This window comes from Castor canadensis, chromosome 11 (genome assembly GCF_047511655.1).
Source record: "Castor canadensis chromosome 11, mCasCan1.hap1v2, whole genome shotgun sequence".
NCBI classification, from domain to species: domain Eukaryota; kingdom Metazoa; phylum Chordata; class Mammalia; order Rodentia; family Castoridae; genus Castor; species Castor canadensis.
The window spans coordinates 57,587,421-57,606,343 of record NC_133396.1 but is presented as its reverse complement, the minus strand read 5'-3'; the positions used below and the strand labels follow the sequence as shown (position 1 = coordinate 57,606,343).

At 39.2% G+C, this 18,923-nt stretch overlaps 1 long non-coding RNA gene across 3 annotated transcripts; it reads left to right on the top strand.

The window, feature by feature from the left end:
• The first annotated feature begins 23 nt into the window (after positions 1-23).
• On the top strand, positions 24-3,793 carry LOC109703143 (uncharacterized). 3 transcript variants are annotated; one of them, XR_002213923.2, is made up of 3 exons: positions 51-191; positions 2,140-2,431; positions 3,462-3,793. It is a non-coding gene; the product is annotated as an uncharacterized lncRNA (long non-coding RNA). The 3 variants fall into 3 exon arrangements; XR_012438754.1 differs by having other exon boundaries at positions 24-164; positions 2,140-3,793; XR_012438753.1 differs by having other exon boundaries at positions 2,140-3,793.
• Positions 3,794-18,923: the final 15,130 nt, after the last annotated feature.

Sequence of the window (18,923 nt, the reverse complement as noted above, 5' to 3'; positions counted from 1 at the left end):
ATGAGTGGCAATTAACAGCTTTGCCATTTTTGCGGTCACGTGGGAGCCCGGAAGAACTTGAGCTTCGTTCACACCAAGGGAACCCGAGGATCTGGGATGGAGACGGGGCGGGAACGCGGTCTCCCGCCTGGTGACCTTGTTCGGGGAAGTCACGTAAAAGTCGGGTGAGCCTCGGTTATTAGCCGTACAAGGTAGATAATTACAGTATTATTGTTATTTTATAAGGTAGTTGGGAATTAAATAAGGTCTCGGTAGCCACACCTACACGTACATGTAGGCACTAACAGTTAAGGATGAAATCATGGCTATGGTGCTTGCTAGAACAGGTCTTACCCAGCGCTTTGTCAGTTCTCGTGTTGGGGTGCCGTAGTCAACAAGCACAGTCAAGAAAAGAGCTTTTATAAAGGAAGAGAGAAACAGGTAAGTGGGTCTTTCACGGGCAATTTCTGTTTTCAGTGACCATGTGTTAGCCATTTTGGTACACCTGAGCTGACACTGCTAGGCAGAGGAACAGTGGGGAAAGTAAGATCCCCTGGACTCTGTAGGAGCTACACTGCACCTCTGGGGGAGGACAGGAAGTTATTTCTGATTGGGGGGGGCGGGGAGAATATAGAAAGTGTTGCAGAAACCCAGGTGAGGTGACATTTCTGTGTAACTGGATTAGGGCAGTCTTCAGAAATGTAAACTCACTTCTCAGTCGAAGGAACAGTAAGAGTTCCCCAGTTTACGAAGAAGGCTGAGAAAACAGAGAACAGGATTGCAGTGACTAATTGGCTTGGGCCAGGCACAAAGTTCATCACTGTTGGGGTGTTGGGACCCAGGCCTATTGCTAAACTAAGAAAGAAGTAGAGAATGGATTCTGGTTAAGTAACTTAAGAGTCTACCACAACTTTGTTCAACTCTTGTTTTCCAAACATTTCACAAAAAACTTTGAGGATTGTGAAGTATGTTCATATTGACAATTTTTGCTTATTGTTAGATGAATCAGACCTTCTGGTTTGCAATATCTCACTTAATTAGACCTACCTTTCCAGGCCAAGTTTCCTTAGAAAATGCCATAGACAAGTCTGTTTTTTGGTCATTGTAGATTAATGGTATGTTCAGAGATTGGCCTCAGATATTCATATAGCTCGACTTTTTCATAGGTGTGGAAACTGAGATCTAGAGAGGTTGAGTGATTCACTCCAAGCAATAGAACCTTGACTCTAGACATAGAGTCAGCATTTTTTCCGTCTCATTGTATGTCTTCTAAAATTCATGTTAAAAAACATCAGAGCTGAGTGATACCACTTCAGCCCAGTAGGATGGCTATAATCAAAAGTTAAATAACAACAGTGCTGGTGAGGATGCAAAGAAATTGGAAACCTCATATATTGCAGATAGGAATATAAAATGATATAGTCACTTTAGAAAACGATGCAACTGTTCTTCAATAAGTTAAACATAGGAGCTGCCATATGACCCAGCAATTCCTCTCCCAGGGATATACCCAAGAGAAATGGAAATAGGTATCCACACAAAGACTTGTAAACAAATGTCCGACAAATATTTATAGCAGCATTTTTCCTAAGATCCAAAAAGTGGACAACCCAAGTATCCATCAGCTTATTAATGTCTACAGAAAATGTGGCTTATTCATATGGTGGCCTGTCATTTGGCCATAAAAAGAAAGTAAAGTAGCAATACATGTTACAAAGTTACCAAACCGTGAAAATACTATACTAATGAAAGAAGCCAGTCACAAAAGACCACATATTGTATGATTTCAATTTGTATGAAATGTCCAGGATAGTTAAATCCTTAAAGACAGAAAGTAGATTAGCAATTGCTCAGGGCTAGAAGAGGGAGTAGAGGAAAAAGAGGAGTGATTGCTAATGGATGTAGGGGAGGATGAAAACCTTTGTGATCGATTGTGGTGATGGTTGCACAACTCTGAATACACTAAAAACACTGATTTATACACTTTAAATAGGTAGATTGTACAGAAAGTGAATTAACTCACTAAATCTATTATTAAATTATTAAAACAAACAAAAAAACCTGAGGGTAAAGTCAGGAGGAACTACTTAAGGAGACCAAAGTAACACTTCTGTTAAACACACTTGCCATCTTACTAATAGCTATTTTTCCCTTATGTAGATTAGAAGACATGACTGCCCCAAATAGAAGACATCTGTCAGCCTCCTTTGCAGAGTGACTTGACATCATGACTAATTTTGGACCATGGGATGCAATTAGAGGAGATGTGTTTAACTTTTGAGTATCCTTAAAAGAGCAAGTCCTTATAAGGAGTTCATTGCTGGCTGGAATGCAGATGAAGTGGCTGGAACCTGAATGACATCTTGGACCATGAAGAGGTCTACAGAGAAACAAGATAGGTGGAGCCTGGATACCAGCTGCTTGTGGAAGTGCTGGATAAAACAGCCCTTGGGTTAGATGAAGAAGAAATAAATTTCTAATTGAATACAGTGTTAGTTTAGGTTTTCTGCACTTGCAGTACTACTTAATCCAAATCAATATACCATAAATATGAATTTAAATTAATAGTAAAGTTCAGCGTGCCTGGCTAATAACAAACAATACCTCTGTGTGTGCCCTGTGCCGTTTAGGAATAAGAGCACCACGGTCTAGACAAGTTGTCCCAATTTGTCAGGCACAGAATCTTTTATGTGGGTAATAGAAATTACTTCACTTTATAGAAATATTCCTAAAGACCAGACACCTTCTCTTGCACCCATTATTGATCACATAGCTTCTCAGTCAGAATTTGTTCACCAGAGTCTACTTAATATTTTACAGAAAGAAGGTGCCCCCACCCCCTTCCCTAAAGAAGAGCATTAATAGGGATAAGTTATGAGCAAGGACATTAAAGGGCCTCAATGGAAGCCGATCATGCTGGTTCTTAGGTACTGGGAAGGCTGAAAGCAAGCAGGGCTCACCTGCTACTCCAGAGTGAAGAGTGTTCGAGTGGTGCTCATGAAAGTGTGGGCAGGTGGGAAGCAGAGAGGAGGAGCAAGTCCGTTCTCTCTGTCCCAGGCTTGTTGCATCATACCTTTACTGGCAGAGTCAGTGAGCCCACAGCCATTGGTGTGCACACTGGCAACTATGCCACTGTGAGGAAGCAGGGTTTGGAGCCAAGGTAGATAACTATACTGCAGCAGGTTCTACTCACTGCCATGTCCTTATACCTTTTGAATAAACACCCTGATTCTGTTAAGGGGAGCAAAACACCCAGTCCAGGAGAAGAGTCGTGATTGCCTCAAGTCAGCGTTCTCTCATTTACATTTGCCCAACACTCACTTTCTTACTATCTTGTACAGTGAAGGTGGCTGTTAGCCAATTCTGTATAGAGGTAAAGGAAAAGCCTGCTAGTGAGGTTTGGGGAAATAATTTTGTTTAACATTGAAAGAACTGGACATGTAAAGGTATTCTCTATGCCTTTCCTCCTCTTTTATTCCCAGGAAGCAAGGCTGAGAATGTAATTCCAGGAGCTGAGGCAGCCATCTTGCAGCTATGAGGTGACAAGGAAAAAGACAAAAATCATGCTGAGGAGGGCAGAGTGAAAAAAACAGCGTGGTTTCTTGAAGAAATTGCTGAGCACTGTACCAAGTTAGGAACATCTATTTGCAGATTTGTTGCTATGACGTGATGCTTAAGCTTCTGTTGGGTGTCCTGTTTGTCACAACCTGGCATGAAAGCTTGCCAAGGGCAGATGACACAGAAAAACAACTGTAATCCTGTCAGCTCTCCAATAAGGACATCGTGCCTAATAAAAATAAATCAAATTAAAATATGGTGGCTGTTTCTAGTTCCTTTGAGTTTTTGTTTTTGTTTTGTTTTGTTTGCTTGTGATTGGGTCTTACTATGTAACCCAGGCTGGCTTCAACTTGCAATCCCTTTGGCTCAGCCTCCTGAGTATCAGGATGACAGACATGCACCAGTGTACCCATTTGGTGACTGTTTCTAATATAGCATGAATCCACAATGCTTGAAATACACAAAAGAAAACCAATTTCTGCAGATTCATTTCCATCTTCTCTTACTATTCAGGGCGTGTCCCAGTCCTTAATGACATCAGAATGTCTGGTTTCCCACATCAGGAAAGCAGTCCTTGTTCTCTCCTCAGTGTTTTGGAGCCTAGTGAAGCTTAGGTGAAATGTTCCAAGCATAGCAGAAAACAGACTCTGTCCTTTAAAGACAGTTTCTGTTAGCTCTAAGGAATTCTTAGAAAATGCTTTATATGTATTCTGGTAAGTAACCTGTCAATATTAAAAACTAGAGAATTCCAAGTATAAGGAGACTTGTTAAAGGCAAATTAGTGAACAGAATCCCAGATACGTTATTTTCAGGACAATCATTAATAAGGTACTAGGAAAGCATGAATGTCCTCACCTCTTTTCGGAAATCAGTTATTAGTTCTCATCAAGGGGCCATTCTCTGCATTTGTTCCCTTAACAGTCAACAGGAAATAAGATAATTTCTTTTTTAAAAATAATTGTCATTTCATGTTTCCAAAAAATAGAGCATTTATTTAACACTTTCCCTGATACATATTATTTCATTTTCAGATGAGCCTGAGACCTTAAAAGGCTCAATAATTTTCCCCAGTTCACATAGGTAGAAAGTGTCACAATGAGAATTTAAACATGTCTGACTCCACAGCATGTGTTCTCAATCCTCCTGCTGGACCATCTCCCATATTTTATGTATTACAGATTCTCATTTTCATCCTAGTCTAGAATTCCCCATTTCTGACCTGGGTTCAATTTCTTTTAACCTCAGTTTCCATATTTCTAGAGCAGGATACTAATACCAAGTCTACCACTTAAACTGCATTGTACTTTCAATACTTAATGAGTCCATATCTGAACACCTTCACACCATACCAATTCCAGAGGCCTATCCAAAATTTTTGGTGGTGGACCTGGTGATTCACCATTAAGAAAAATGATTTTATCACTTTATAAAAATTATATAAGCTTTATATAAAAATTTAGAGAGTATACAGAAAAACATTTTTGTAGCACAGAAAGTTACTGCTCATAATGGTGGTGAGGATAACAATATAACCCATTCATTATCAGATAGACTGTACCAAATTTAAATATGTTGTTTAATCACATTTAATTTAAATAGATTATTATTTACCTTTTCTGAATTAATTGAAGCCCAAAGTGTTTGAGAAGTCTGTCTTGATTTTCCTAGGGCTGCTGTAATGAGTTACCACAACCTAGTTGACGTAAAAACCAGATGTGTACCATCTCACCATTGTGGAGGCTAGATGTGTCGTGGGACCAGGCTCCTTCAACAGCCTCTAGGGGAGCGTCCTTCATTTTTTCTTCCATGTTCTGGAACCCCCCAGACATTGTGCTGCCTCCTATATATGGCTATCTTCCTTTGCCTTCACATGGCACTTCTCCTCCTTGTGTGTGACTGCAAATTCACCCTGTATGTGTCTTCTTTTAAGGTCACTAGTCATAATGGTTTAGACTCCATGGTAACAACCTCACCCTAATTTGATTACATCTGCAAAGACCTTTTTTCCAGCTAAGGTCACATTCACAGTTACGGGGTGTTAGCACTTGGAGACCCACAAGTCAACCCATAACTGCCTAAGGATACAGTCAGTAGTAAAGAGTAGAAACTAGACTTAAACTTGGGTGATGGTAGAATCTGCCCCTTGGCAGCCACAACATGTTTTATTTCATGCACTTTCAGAAAGGGGAAAGTCTAATGAGTGGGGAAAAAAAACACCTTTCAACTATTCAGTAAAAATTTATAAGGGAACAAAACTTTGGGTTGTTTGCAGACATTTCCTCTGCAACAGTTAAGTGCCAAATGACTCCCCAGGGTCTTGAGGGGGGACAGTTATGAGCTAAGATTGTTTTAAACAGTAATTTGTCTTTCAGCAGGACAGGCAGACATTCTCAGAAATGCAAGGACTCAGAAACCATTCCACTAATTGAAAAACTATTTGAAGATAAATTCCAGTGGTTCAAAGGGTTTGGGATTATATATAGAGAAAAAATTGTCAAAACTAATTTTGAAACCAACATTGGGTTGCCAACTTTTAACATTATAAGTGTGTTTAAAGCAAATCAAACTACCATCTAAAGTTGTAATAATTTTGTAAAAGATCATTTTCAAGCCAAAAATTATTAAAAGGATATGATCTGATAGCAATTTAAATTGGATAATTTAGCTATATGAAAAATTATCCTTATTTAATATCAGTTTGCCCCAGAGTAATGAAGAACTTTTTCCATAGATAAGATCTCATTCATGAATTGGAGTTTAAAATCTAGAAACTGAAGGGAACACAAAAGGACATCAACTGAAAATGAGCTCTGACCAGCACTCCATGATTTATGCAACTGCAGGAAAAATATCACTTGAAACTGACTGTAATCATTTCCATTTTCTAAGGAAAGTTTCAGTGGGAAAATAAATCTTTGCAGAACTCCTCCCTTCCACATACAGAAGGTGATGGAGGGTTGAGAGAGGAAGATAATTTGTTCCCTCGACTGACATCTGGGTTTTCAGTAGTGTTTTTTAAATACTCATCAAAATTTCTATGAACGAACCCCATGTTTAAAACAACTATTTGCACTTATGCATTTAATTAATTCTCCCTCCCAAATTCTCTATGAAAAGAGCATGTCTGCATTGGAAATGGGGTAGTGTCCACTTGGCCAAAATTTCTAAGAATTATACAAATTAGAATGTAGATTAGATCAAATCAAGGAAAGGGCCCACTGGTCTGTGATTTATGACATTTAAAGGGTGAGAGTTACCTATGAGGAAAGAGGAAAGTCCACTAAGCAAAATTCAACTAAGACCTCTCTTAGTGCAAGAGGGGCTGGGAGCCAGGACAGCCAGAATTTGGGAGTAGGTGCACAGAGGCTTCTGAAAGCATCAATCACAGTTTACACTGGGAAAGAGCTGTGCTGAAGACAGCAGGTCACTTGCAATAGCTGCCTTAAAACCAAGGAAGTGGGTGGAGGTGAATGGAGGTGGAGAGCTCTTTGTGGATGGAGGTAGAGGGTTCTTCCCTGGAGCCTCAACTGTGAGCTAGAACACCAAACAGGAATAGAAGCACTTACGCACGACCATCAAGTTCTTACCCCAACTCTACTCACTCCCTCACTGCTTCCTATATGCACTTCTGCCTGGAATAATGGAATGCCACAGTAAATCAAAACCTGAGAGCCTCCGCTTAAGAGCCTGGGCTCTGAGTTCTGCCTAGATTTAAATCTGAGCTCCTCCATTTTCTAGCTCTGTAACTAGTTATGGCAAGATGTTTAACCCCTTTTGTGCCTCCACTAACTAACTCATCTTTTAATACAAGCCATAACAGTACCTATGTCAAGGGTTTTTTGTGGTTTTTTTTTTTTTTGAGGATTAATGAGTTAATGGAAAAGTGATAAAGTATCTTATAGCCAGTATAGTGACTACTCAGCTCTGTAACCAGAATGTAGTGCTCATGCTCCTTATAATAATTCTGTTATTACCAATATTATTAACAATATCTAATCTGAAATAGATTATTATTATGCCAGTATGGTTCTTTAAAAGGTGTTTGATTTCAAGTAGTTTTTTGGCTTTTTCTTGAGTCCCTCTGACCAGAAGTGGCAAATAGCCATTATATACACAGCCTGTTGGTCAGAACTAATCATATCACCCTGCAATGCAAGAGCTATCTGGAAAATGGAAATGGACAGTGGAATAAACAGTACTACTTTGCCCCAGGACAGAAAAGATTTGAATAAAATAAAAGACACACCATGTTTCTGCTTTAGTAGAATATTGGATTGATGTTAATTTTCTCCAAAGCAATATATAGCTGTAACATAATCCCAGACACAAGTCTAAAGGATTTGGGGGAAGAATAAATAATCAAGAAATAGCCAAAGCTGGGCAGTGGTCATAGCTCATGCCTGTAATCCTAGCTACTCAGGAGGCAGAGACAAGGAAGATCACGGTTTGAAGCCAGCCCTGTGCAAATAGTGCATGAGACCCTATCTTGAAAAAAACATTCACAAAAAAAGGGCTGGCAGAGAAGCTCAAGTGGTAAGAGCATCTGCTTAACAAGGGTGAGGTCCTGAGTTCAAATCTCAGTGCTGCAAAAAGAAAAAAATAGCCAAGAACATATATCCAAAGAGCATAAGTCAGGATACAATAGAGACAGTTGCACACTGATGTTTATCCTAGCAGTGTTCACAACAGCCAAGCTATGGAAACAATTCAGATGTCCTAGAAGTTATAGATGGATTAACAAATTGTGATATATATATATATATATATATATATATATATATATATATATATGTATATATATATGCCATGAAGTTTTACTCAGCCATAAGGAAGAATGACACCATGTGGTCTGAAGGTAAATGAATATAAGTGGAGGATATCATGTTAAGTGAAGTAAACCAGGTTTAGAGAGACAAAGGCCACATATTTTTTTCTCATATGTAGAGAATAGATCCAAAAGATAAACATATACACAAAAACAAAACATGATCGTATACAAATTCATATGTAGAACATGTTTGTGACAGTGGAACTACTCTATGGAATGCAGGGGAGGAGGGAAAGGAAAGGAGATAGAGGATCAACAATATCAAAATACATAACATCTGCACAGGCAGAGGACATAACAATATGTACAAAAAGCTGATGAATAATGGGGGTGGGAGGGAAAGGGTAAGGGAGAGTAATGGGTGGGGTTGAACTGACCAAAGTAAAGCATATTCACAGCGGGGATGCACTGAGAAACCCCTTTGAACTTTCACTTTGGAATTAATAATGAAAGACAGGACTGTGAAATAGGTATGGGGCGAGGGGTACTTGTGGGAGGGGGAGGTGAATGGAGGAGATTAAGGTGAGGGAATATGGTTGATGGGCTTCATAAACATATATGAAATAGGACAATGAAACCTCTTGCAATTGTTTTAAGTGGGGTGGAGAGGGGAGGGGAGATGGTGAGGGTGAGGTAGCCAATGTACAATGTAAGTCTATTTGGAATTGTCACAATGACTCCCCTCTGCACAACTAATATATCCTAATAAATATGGAAAAAAAGAGAAATAGCCAAGAAACCAAACACCATGGTGCATGCTTGTAACCCCAGCTACTCCAGAAGTGGAGATGGGGAGGGCTACAGTCCAAGGCCAGCTCAGGCAAAATGTTAATAAGACCACTTCTCAACTAATAACTCAGGCTTGATGGTATACAACTATAATCCCAGCTATTTGGGAGGCATAAGCAGGGGGAATGCTGTCCAAGGCTCGCCATGGGCAATACCACAAGACCCTATCTGAAAAAAGACTGAAACAAAAAAGGGGTGGAAGCGTGGCTCACATGGCACCTGCCTAGCAAGCATGAGGCACTGAGTTCAAACCCCAATACCACTCAAAAACAACAACAACAAAAAAAAAACACCTGGAAAAGATAGAAAACAAAATGGAATAAGGCAATGTACTATAACATTCCAATAGTTTAAATAACTTGGTGGTACTTGCCCAAGAATAAGTAAGGAGATCATTGGAATAAAATGGAAAGTATAAGGACAGACAAAGACTATTTAATCAGCCTCTTTACCCACAAATTCAACCACCTGAAGACTGAAAAAAATTGAGAACTGAATTGCATCTATGTTGAACATGTGCAGACATTTTCCTTGTCATTAGTCCCTAAGCAACACTGTATAACACCTATCCACATAGCATTTACATTGAATTGGGTGTCATAAGTCATCTAACAATGATTTAAAGTGTACCAGGAAATGTGTACACATTATATGCAAATACTAAGCCATTCTACAACTGGGACTTGAGTATCTGGAACCACAGTATCCATGGGGTGTCCTGGACTAATCCTAGAGAGACAAGTGCATATGATATGGCAATTTTTTAAAACAGTATGAGAAACAATGAAAGGACAAAGGACGTCTCAATTGTTATTGGCAAACGGTGTTTCTAGAAGACCTTGGTTCTTGGGCTCTGGCATGGAAGAATCCAAGCAGAACTTGTGGATGTAAATTGGGTTTATTAAAAGTTAGGGAAAGGAATTACAAAGGAAGCATGGTGGAGCACAGGTGGAGTCTGCCAGCAGAGAGAGCATGCTTTTCTTTTTCAAGTGCTTTTAAAACCCACAGTAACCCATGGGGAGGGCAGACCCAGGAGATTCCCACCCAATAATGAACGAGTGGGGAGGGGCGTGGATGGTTCCCAGCCAGGTGCAGGAGGTCTGGACCATCCTGGACAACCTACATGAACCCCAAATTTTTCCTACTTCTAGCCTGCCTCATAATCATCACTTAGAGGAAAAGTGCTGTGTCTGTACTTCATGCCATATTCCAAAATTCATGGATTAAAATTTATGGATTAAAATTTTTAATGAGTTAATAGAAGAAAATACCAGTTTAGAAAGGACAGTCTAAGCATCACATAGGTCAGAGAACCCACGAAGATAAAGATGTATGAATTTTAACCTAATGTTTTTAACCTAAAAATTTTATGTTTTCCTGTGTCCTAAAACAACAAATCAAGTTAAAAGGCAATCAAAATTAGGAAAGAAACTGCATCTCATTAAATGTAAACAAACTCAGACATAAATAATAACCACAGAGCACAGCATAAACAGGAAGATCATTTTATGTTGTTGCCAAACATAAGAAAACTTCAATCTTGCTAGTTTGTTTTTCCCAGAGGTAGTGGGGTTTGAGCTCGGGGACTCACACTTGCTAGACAGGTGCTCTGCCACTTGAGCCTCACCCCCAGCCCAATGGTGCTATAGTTTGGGTCTGGAATGTCTCTCCAAGGCCTCTGGTTTAAAGACTTGGTCCTCTATGTGGTACTATTGGAGGTGGTGGAAAGTTTGAGTCTAGGGAGAGGTTTTCAGTCATTGGAGGCATAGCCTTGAAGGAGACAGTGGGACATCAGCCCCTTCCTCTCTCTCTGTCCTGCACAGAATAAGGTAAATGGTTTTTCTCTGCCAAGTGCTTCCCCCATCATGAGCTGCCACAAGCCCAATAATGGAGCCAACCAATCATGGACTGAAACCTCCAACACCATGAACCAAAATCAATCCTTTCTCTTTATAAATTATCTCAGGTATTTGTGATAGTAACAGAAATCTGAGTAGTAAAAAATTAACACAGATATCATTTTAATGAAATAAGTACAAATTCAAATGAAATTATATACTGTTCTGCTTATGGAATTGGCAAAGACAAAAAGTAATGCTAAGCACCCAGTGCTGTTGGGGCATAAGATAACAATAGTGTGAAATCATATACTCTCTCTGAGAGGCAGTTGATACAAAAATCCTCTGAAAGTTTCTATCTGTGCATTCTACTTCTAAAAACTTGTACTAAGGAAATAATAGCAGACCCATAGAAATCATTACCTCTAAAACTATTCATAGAAGCTCAGTGTTAGAAGCAGAAATCTGAAAAAAAAACCTTAAATGTCCAATAACAATTCATAGTAAATGTCCAATAACATGTCTTGGTTGCATAAATTATTTTATTCCTTATGTGCAAACATTGTAAATATTGTTATGAAGGCCACTTACAGACATGAAAAGCACAAAGTGTATACTTGAATGAATAAATGACCTGCAATATGATCCTATTTTAATTTTGAAGTTTTTTATATTCAAAATTAAAGTGGTAGTAGAGAATTAAGGCAGTTTTAAATCTTTTTGGTTGTATTTTTACAAACATTATACAATAAACATGTTTTACTTGGTTAAAAAATGGAAAGAATGGAGGAAAAACGATGTGAGGACTCCTGAATTACCCATTGCCAAGATCTGAAGTGTGGATCAACAGCAGAGAACGACTGTTTTGCCTTTCTGGCTGGCTGAAGACACACACATATTTCAGAGCTGGCTGCATACTTTGTGGTAGCTTTGTATTCCAAGGGCTGAGTTTTGCAAACAAGCTTAGCAAAGTACAGCATGTGCCCCTTCAGGTGGTTTTTGGAGCTCATCAGGCATGAGTAACACTAACTCATTCATCTTTGGGTGAATTTGTGTGGAGTGGCTTGGTGTTGACAGAACCTGAGCTGAGAACAATGTTTATTTATATCTGTACACAATAACTCATGTCTACCAAAATCTAGGACTTTCTCCTAATTTGCTCACCATTTGTAAACATTTGCAGTTCTCTCCACTGGTGATGGCTGGTTTGGTTTGGCTGAGTTTAAGCAAATGAAAAGGAACATAAGACAGTGAATGGAGCTGAATGCTTTGATTCACACGTGGAAAGAGAGCGTTTGCTTATGCTGATCCGTGTTGGAAATGCTAAGATTTCTCAACTTTTGTTTTATTCCTCCATGACTAATTAATACTATATCTGCATTGTTTATGTTAAAAGATGCCTTAAACTGTGTGACTTTGTGTGTGTGCGGTGGCTAGTTGGATTGAGGCAGGATCTTCACAGTGTCTTGGCCATTTATAACTACTGCGTGCCTTTATGGAATATGAAAATTTAGCCTCTCTTTATCATGAAAATTCAAACATAGAAAAAATAACAAAACAGAGAATTTAGTATAATGACTCCTCTCCCACCTGAATAGGAATAATTGTGTTAGCAATTATCAACTCATTACCAGTCTTATTTTCTTTATAATCCTAATCACTTTCCCACATCAATTATTGGACACTAGGAATGTCAGCAGATGTGAAGTTCAAGTTGAAAGTCTTAAACCTTGATATGTAATGGTGAATTGTAGAGTGAGAAAGAATAGAGCAAAAGATTACTTGCCCTGAATCAAGCTTGACCATTATTATTTGTTGGTGGATTTAGGATATTTAACATTTCTGAGCCTCATGGAACTTAATTGTGGTTATTTTGTTGCTATTACAGCTCCTTTGTTCAGAACAGAAAATCTAAAGGATGGAAAGACAAAGTGTCCCAGAATATTAAAACCAGGCTGATAAATCTGAGTTACCCATTTGCTAAAGTCATAGTCAGCAGTGAGTGCCTACTGAGCGTAAACTCCGTGGCTGCTCATTGTTATCTACACTGTGGAGTTACTGCCCTACCAACGTAAAGGGTGAATGCATATCCCTCTGCCCCAAACTTCACCAGCATTGGCCTATACAAATTGCTTTAAATTCTCCCATTGGCCAGCCATTTATTTGGATTAAATCCTGCAGATACAAATCAGGTGATCATTTAGCGCTCCTTAATTGATGTCAATTAGCTGTTCAGCCTAAGTGGTCATCCATTTACCAAGGAAACAGAAAACAGATGGGAAGCAAGATGCTGGCAAAGATAGGAAGCCTGATGTTCGACACACAGAGGGAAATGTAGGGAGGGTGGTGTGTAGAGTTAGCCCTGGGAAAAGCTGAAAGCTTGATTCTCTTTGGTGGTGTGTGCTGAATAGAGCAGTCACAGAGCCCAGACTGGGTCACTGTAAGTGTCAACCCGAGCTCTTATTTGGGCTCTGAACTCAGAGCTCCCTTCCAACTCAAAACCGAAGAGGCATATATTTTTGAAGAAGCCAATTCCTTTTTCTTTTTCTTTTTTGGAGAGGATGCTGAGGATTGAACTTAGGGCCTCATGCTTCTTAAGCAAGTTATCTATCATTTGATCCATGTCCCCGGTCATTTTTGCTTTTTAGTTTTTCAGATAGGCGGTCTTAAGATTTTGCTAGGGCTGGTCTTGGACACTGATTCTTCTACTCCACCTCCAAAGTAGCTGGAATTACCAGGCACCACTACATCCGGCCCTTTATTATTTTTAAAACTGAGAAATAAAAAAAATTTTATGTTTATGGCATACAACACAATGTTTTGAAATATGTATACATTGTGGAAAGGTCAAATCGAGCAATTAACATATGTATTACCTCACATTTATTTGTAGTAAGAACACTGGAAATCTTCTCACTTAGCTATTTCAAATGTACAATTCGTTGTTATTAACAATAGTCACTATATTGTACAGTAGAGCACTTGAACTTGCTCCTTTTATCTAACTGGAATTTTGTATCCTTTAGTCAACATCTCCTCCATCCTTTCCTCAATTAATTTTCCAACAGTGCTTCCTAATTAATTTATAGTCTGGGGCAAGTCACTCTGCCCTAATAAGGATTCTTCTTGTCAACTTGGCTTTGGGAAACGGGTTTGTCTATCATGTAGAAAGAGCATGCATCTTATTAACCATACTTGCAGCAGTCACAGAAGTGCTGCTCAGGTCTCTTCCAAGGGAGAAGCTGATGTTCATCTACAAAGAATGCACTTCGCTGAGAGCCTCCCATCCGGCACCTTCAAATCCAACTCAGCTTTTGTGGTGAGGCCAAGTTCTTCACAGAAAGGTCTCAGCCAGTGACTGAGCATGACTTGAATCCTATGGGTTGGCCGTTCCTGCCCATCCCCAGGTACCTCTAATGGGCCCTCTTTGCTCCTGGTCTCCCGGTGGATTAGCGTAAACTTTGTCAGACCCCCAATCACAATCTGAGGCTCTCCTTATTGAATCCTACTCCCTGCCCCTCTCCTTCACAAATGTTATTCAGATCAGCATCATAGTCTTTCATCCTCTTTTACTATTCACAAGAATCCCAGTCCCTTCCAATCTTACTACCCCAGAAGACCCACCTGACACAGGTGGCATGACACCTGCTTATTCAGGAATTACAAGGAACTACTAAAAACAAGATGGAGGAGTTATTTAAAGCATAGATGCTAAAGGTGCAAAACTTTATGCCATGTCCTCAACTAACCATATCTTTAAAATGATGTGGTATTGTGATGCTTTCTTTTTATACTCAGAATTTTACGTACAAGCTCTTATTTCCTCATAATCGTCTAGTCTACCTTTCATGATGTAATGTACAATTAGTATATACCTTCCCAGTCTTCTTTCTGGAATGAAGGATACAGTTCTTTCATTGTACAATTCTCTATTCATTCCTGGCACCTAATGCTGGAGGCTGCTGGCAGTTGAGAAGGGGAGGTGGAAATCAGGTGGGGAAAACAAGCTGGAACCCGGGGATAAAATCCAGAGTCCATGAGGATGGGCTGAAATCTGTGTCAGTTTCTGTTGACTATGACCATAATGGTGTGAATATCTTGTAGAAGCTGGGAACTTCTTTACAGAGCTGCTCCCACACATCTGGCTCAGGAGTCAGAAAGTAAAAAAAGATCCTAGAAAAGGTGGAGCAGCTGCAGGTTTAGGTAAGATAAGACTTTGTTTTTGTTGGGCTGGGTCTAACACTTGCAAAGCAGGGACTCTACACCTTGAGCCACACCTCCAGCCCTAAGATCTGACTTCTGACAACTCTTTTTTTTTTAGAACTTTCAAGAAAAGCATACTTTCAAACAAGGTCAAAGAATTTATGGGGAATTATAGAATGAAAGAACTGTAGTCTTCATTATGCCCTGGTACTTTCTTTGTGTTACTATTTTTGCACTTTGGGGCCATTATTAAGTAACAAAGTAGTCACTTGGATACAACACAGTGATCCTGTGACAGCGATCAGAGTGACTGACAGGCAGACAGTGTGGACATCCTGGACAAAGAATAATTCATGTCCTGGGCTGGATGGAGCAGAATGGCTGGAGATTTCATCTTGTTCCTCAGGATGGTATAAGACTTAAAGCTTTAAGTTACTTATTTCTGGAATTTTCTGTTTGATATTTTCAGGCCCAGTTTTAATTTAGGTAGCTGAAATCCTAGAAAGCAAAACCATGGATAAGAAGGGAGACTGCTGGCTTAATACCTGAGGAAAAATTTCTGGAAGAGGTCACCTTGCACTCTGATTTCAAGATCAAGGTTGGTGCAGAGTGGAAAGAGTGTGGGGCTGTTTAAGAATATGGCGGGAGAAAGGGTGGTAGGCAGACTAAGAAAGTAAATGGTCAACTGAAATGTGTTTGCCTTGGTGTTTCAAATTGGCGCTATGGATTCCAGCTAATGGCAATGGTTAGTGATTATTGTTTGATTTGCATTCTTTATATTTCAGAATATATTCTAAATTTGTATGCACAGAGATGTGCATTTTTGTGAAAAAGTAATATTCATTTCCTTGTTTTGTACCTTGCAAACAAGAACTATTTTTTGTGTAAATATTATAAATGTAGCCAGAGGCTTCTAAGCACAGAAAACATCAGGAAAAAAAATCTATATTAGAAAAAATAATAACCAGGGCAAATTTGATATAAACACTGGAGAGCTAAAAAGAGTTTAGAAAGAAAGCCAAATAGGAAAATTACTGTCTTAAAAACATTTTTTTCCTTCATCTCTTCTAAGCATTGCTTCATAGAGAAGATAGCCAAAGACCTTTATTTACCAAGACTGTATTTATTTACCAGGCTGCTGCTTTTAAAATGGGTCAAAATGTCCCATTTTATTTTAAACATTTTTTCATTCAATTTCAGAATACCTTTTCATTTGGACCCAAACGAATTAATCCCTTAAAAATGGAAAACAAACCCACCAGAGCTTAAACATTTACAGAATAATCAGTATTTAATTTTGATTTATTACTTTACCAGGAAAGTAAGAAATATTTGTCCTACTAGAAACCTTTAGGGCAGGGGACTTGGCTCAAGTGGTAGAGGGCCTACCTAGCAAGCATGAGGCTCTGAGTTCAAACCCCAGTACCACCAAAAAAAGAAAAAAAAGAAGGAAGGAAGGAAGCTTTATGTGGTGGGCATGTAAGACTCCAGAATGTTTCTTTCCTCTTTTTTAGTATCAGAAAAGTTTGGATTTTCTTAAGAATTCCTTAAAAGTTGATTTTGAGAACCATGCAATTAAAAGAAAAAGAACTTCAACAAAAGCCTCTTTTTCTAATGAACAACAATAAACCTTAAGAACAGGAATTAAAAACTAAGTGTTGATTAAAAGCATGATGTTAGGGCTGGGGAATGTAGCTCAGTGGCAGAGTGCTTGCTTAGCATGTGTGAAGTCCTGGGTTTAATCCCCAGTGTCACAATCAACACCACCATCACAATAAAAAAGCATAATGGTAAATGGTGTTAGAAATTTCTGCCTCAAAAATTAACTGTGGTACAACTTGGGCAGAAGAAGAAAGTGTTCACAGGCATGAGTCAAGCACAAAGTGCCAGGAAGCAGGAAGGATATCTTTTTCTCTCTTGTGACAGCTGGTATGTATTCCAAGCTTCTCTTTTATCAGGTTGGAAGAGATGTTAACTTAGTCAATTTGAAATCCACTGTCCTTGTCCTGGTCCAGCCCCTCCTTCCCTAAGGTGAGCATGTGTCAGGAGGTTGGGGAGTACAGTGAGGAAGGGAGCAATATATCCTGGCAATATATCTGGGCTTGGGTTATCATTTTGCCCCATACTCATCTCTGTTCACACCCCTCTTTACTCCATTGTCTTGTCCTTAAAGGTGACAGCCAAGTTCTCCTCTGTCCATCTGTAAGACTCCTCTAGGTGCAGAAGTTTCTTTGCTTCTCCTGTTTCCTGCTTGCACACAAGGCTGAGGTTCTCTCTGTTAGACATGCCTCATAACTTTCTTCTGTGGGGTCTTCATGTCTCCTCTGGAATCTCTATGGGAAATGCAATCCATATCAAACAAATGTGCCTCCTCTCCTTATTTCCTTTGGCCTAATTGGCCCCACAAGTCTCTGCAAGCACCTCTGAGGTCTTTGTGCAAATTATACAAGTGTACCAGGTTAGGGTGGTCCAGCTAGAGAACTGTGACCCTTGGGTCAGTGCAGCCAAGCAGGCTGACTGGCTTGGTGCACAGGAAAAGGCATCTTTTCTTGGTTATGGTAGTGGTGGTGAGGGTGGGGATGGAACTGACATCTTTCACCTAAAATCTCACTGTTTCCTTAACCTTACAGAAGAAAAATTTCTCCCAAATCTATAGTTTGGTGATAATAGACATTTGAAGCTCAATACCTAGAAAGAGATTTCTTTCTTTTCCTTTTTTTCTAATACATTACTTCTCTGATGCAAATAGCCCAGAGTCACCTGGCTGCTGCCTTAACATGTATAAGCATAGTTGGAGAAAGGAGAGAGAGAAAGGAGAATACCGTTCATGCCTCTTGTCTTTAGAGGCTAATCTGGCAAAGACAAAAGAGACGAATATAAACTTTTCCTTTCCCCCTTCATCTCGGACTGAAAAGTTTGAAAGGAAATGCAAACAATCCTGGCAGAGCCCAGCTCAACTTTCAATACAACACAAACACAGAACCTCCCTTTGACAAGAAGCGCAAACAAAGAAAAGTCAGCACATATACAGTGAATAGTTCAAATTAGGGAACAAAATTAAGCCATCAGCACAGAAGTTTCCTTGAAGAAATGGGTAACTTTGAGAAATGAGATATACCTGGAAACCATTCTAACAGCTCATCATAGTTGTTTGTAAAATTATTAACACATTTCATCTGTTGTTCATATAGTTTATTGTAAACATAATTAACAAACTTGCCCTTCTCAGAAATTATAGTTAACGAGTGGTGAGAGAGGAGTTCATGCCTGATTATAATTATACCAGATTTTGACGGTTATAGGCAGATTCTACTAAATGTGTATCCTTATAACAGGATTTTTATAAATCAGTTTTGGAACTGCATTAGGTTCAAAGGAGTATGTAGAAATCCTAAGATCATTTTAAAAATAATAACAACGATAAAGCTTTCAAGACAAATGACTATGCCTATAAATCATTAATGATTCATACTTGTTAGGCTACCTGTCCCTAACAGTATTCAGAAGCTAACAGGCATGTCTTCACATGGTATGGAGGCTTGCTGTTTCTTTGGTTGGAGTGATCTTGTGAAAACAATGCTCACCTTAAACTTCCAGAAACAGATTTATGTGTTTGGTTCAGGGCTTCTCATTCTTTAATAAAGAAGAGGTAACTTAATAAAAATGCAGATTCTATTCAGTAGGTCTGAGGTGGGGCCTGACTTTCTGCATTTCTACCAAATTTCCCG